The sequence below is a fragment of the Octopus bimaculoides genome, chromosome 24, assembly GCF_001194135.2.
Source record: "Octopus bimaculoides isolate UCB-OBI-ISO-001 chromosome 24, ASM119413v2, whole genome shotgun sequence".
Lineage (NCBI taxonomy): Eukaryota > Metazoa > Mollusca > Cephalopoda > Octopoda > Octopodidae > Octopus > Octopus bimaculoides.
The window spans coordinates 8,386,938-8,389,950 of NC_069004.1; the positions used below are offsets into that span (position 1 = coordinate 8,386,938).

Sequence of the window (3,013 nt, forward strand, 5' to 3'; positions counted from 1 at the left end):
AATTGTCAAGTAAATGAGATACATCTTTGCCTCCACTGATTCACTTGCAAAGCGTTGAGTAAAATTATTTCGTTGCAGACCTCCTTTTGGTCTTTTTATTATCACTACGACACACATAGTCCCCAGTTGGTAACATTGATTTCAAGGCCCTCCTAGATGAGAGACTGGCATTCCACTTAATGTCTATGTTCCATGCTGGCATGGATTGGAGAGTTATTAATGTAGAAATATGGTATCGTAGCTACTAACAGTTGAGGGTTGCATAGTCTAGACGGCGTTTTTAGATTTCATTATTCTCTTTAACCCGGGCAAAGCCGGGTATTTCTGCTAGTATTACAATAAATTTTTGAAGACTGATAGTTAGCCTCTTTCAAAAAATGTGTTTTTGGGATGTACAGTTTTCTACAATTGCGGCATCTCTAAATAACTCCATCTCGCTACGGGTCATTCCTTTAAATTTTCTAGCCGGAATCAATATTTCCTTGAAAATAAAGAGGAGGTAGGCATTTCTCGATCTTCGAATTTTCCTGCCAATACGATATACTGAATGTATTAAGAATATGTAGTTACAAAAATTTTTAAGAGTTATGTGGCTTTAGCTCAGAACCAAGGTATGGTTTAAACGTGCTTCAGGACTAATTAAAAGAGATTTTATACAGCAAATTACTGGGGTTTATCCAGAGATTTTAAAAATGTACGTAAAAGATAATTTTGTTTACAGCATACTTTCGTGTTGATAATTGTTTTCCTGTATACACACACAGACAGACTGGCTTCGTGCAGATCAACTGAAAATGCATCGAACCGCAAAATCTCAAACCTCAACATCTTCAATTTGTATTTTGAAATGCGCGAAAACAAAAAAATCATGCAAACTTTATAATGTCTGCATTTTAAAACCTTGATTAAAAAACTTTTTGGTAATCGTTCAGTTAATGCACGGAAGAAAAAAGTGAAGGGACATAATAACTAAATACACCAACATCTGACATTTGGCTTCAACGCTCGTAAACTGAACAATTACCAAATTTCTTTTTGAAAGTTCAAATTTAGAATTTGTTGGGGGGAGGGAATTTAAATTACAATTTATTTATTTATTTCTCTTTTTTTTGCTTCATCGCACGAGATAGAGTTTGTAGAACACAAAATCGCAAAATTTTTCTGAAACTACCAAAAACTAAAAATGATACAAGTTACAAAATACGCTTCGATCTAGAATCTGTAACAGGCCGACGGGTTAAAATAAGCGTTCTTTGATCAGAACTCCGTCGTTCACTTCAGTATAATTACCATATCAACCAAGTGAAACACAAATTCTATTATTTAAATACATTATTACAGCATTAAAATAAATGTTTATCAACTTACCGTTTTCAGGTGTAAACAGTGTTGTATGTTTTCACTAAAGTAAATATCTGACAGTTAGAATGAGATCCATCTACAACATTCCAGTTGCTCGTTGGGTCTCCAAGAATAAATTCCCAATTTATCACCACGAACAACTGAAGCTGATTTATAAGCCCATAGCCGTACTTTCGTACTCAAATATTACAACTGCAATGTTAGCACAAAATGCGGTGCTGTCTGTTTCTAGTAGAGGTTTAACTTTTCTTAAAACTAAAATATTGAAACCAGATATAATACATACGTTTTGAAAATATTTTCAAAAAAAAAATCGCTTTAATCTATGCAGCAGTAGAAACCATGCCAAATCAGATTGGAACTTGGTGCAGCTTACCAGTTTCACTCGAACAATTCAACCCATGAGAGCATGGAAAGCAAAAGCTAAATAATAATGATGAAGATGATGATGGTTTTAATGACTGCCAGCCTGACATATCATCAATTTCACATTGTACTGGACGTATTTTATTGTGGAACCAGAACTGAAGAAGTTGTCATGTCACTGACAACATTAGAGTGCTGATATCTCTGTTCATTTACCAACCACTTCACAAAGTGTATCTTTATACTTAGACAAGTCATTTATTGCATAGAATTTCTTTCCACAGATATAACTGTGATAGTTTTTCTTTACAATGAATATGCCTGAATTTACTTAAATCATTATTTTCAGAAAATGGTTTACCACAGAAATCACGTGTAGTTTTTTTTTGTGTGTGTAACAATGCATTTGTGAGTACTTAAAGCACTTCTTACAGAGAATAATGTATCACAGATATTATAACAATATGGTTTTTCTCCTGTCTGAATGCAATGATGCTTTCTTATAACAGTAATTTGTGAGAGATTAACCACAAATATCACACGTGATAGAGTATCTCTCCTGAACAAATAAATCTGAGAATTCTTCAATAACTGGTCTGAGAGAACGATTTGTAACAAATGTGAGTGGCACAACTACTGTCCTGTATGAGTGTGTTTGTGTTTACTTAATTGAACTTTTACTGAGAATAACTTTCCACAAACGTTACAATGATATGACTTTTTGCCATTTTGAATACATTTGTGTGTATTTAAAACATGACCACTAGAGAAAGATTTAACACAAACATCACAGTGATATGGTTTTTTACCTGTGTGAACACGTTTGTGAACAGTTAATGTACTTCTGTTACTGAATGATTTACCACAGATTTTACAAGGATATGGTCTCTCTCCAGTATGAATGTGTTTGTGAGTACTTAAAGCATTTCCGTCAGAGAATGATTTACCACAGATATCACAGTGATATGGTTTCTCTCCTGTATGAATACGTATGTGAGAATTTAAGTGTACTTTTTGAAAGAATGATTTTCCACAGATATCACAGCGATATGACTTCTCTCCTGTATGAATATACTTATGTTTAGCTAAATTACCCCTTTCAGAGAATGACTCACCACAAATATTACACTGATATGGTTTCTCTCCTGTATGAATACGAATGTGACAAGTCAGGCTATCACTTCGAGTGAAAGATTTACCACAGATATCACAGTGATATGGTTTTTCACCTGTATGAGTACGTTTGTGACTGTTTAGGTGACTTGTTACTGAGAATGAATTACCA

The 3,013-nt window shown here is 33.9% G+C and overlaps 1 protein-coding gene across 2 annotated transcripts in view; it reads right to left on the minus strand.

Moving 5' to 3' along the window:
- Positions 1-3,013, minus strand: part of LOC106874604 (zinc finger protein ZFP2) — a 7,041-nt gene that overhangs the window by 2,846 nt on the left and 1,182 nt on the right. The window contains exon 1 of one of the 2 annotated variants that reach the window (XM_014922392.2): positions 1,369-2,973. The exons of the other annotated variant lie outside the window; for it this stretch is intronic. The gene's annotated coding sequence lies outside the window, so the exon portion shown is untranslated. Of the gene's footprint in view, positions 1-1,368; positions 2,974-3,013 lie in introns of those variants that run through there. 2 annotated transcript variants of the gene reach the window in all.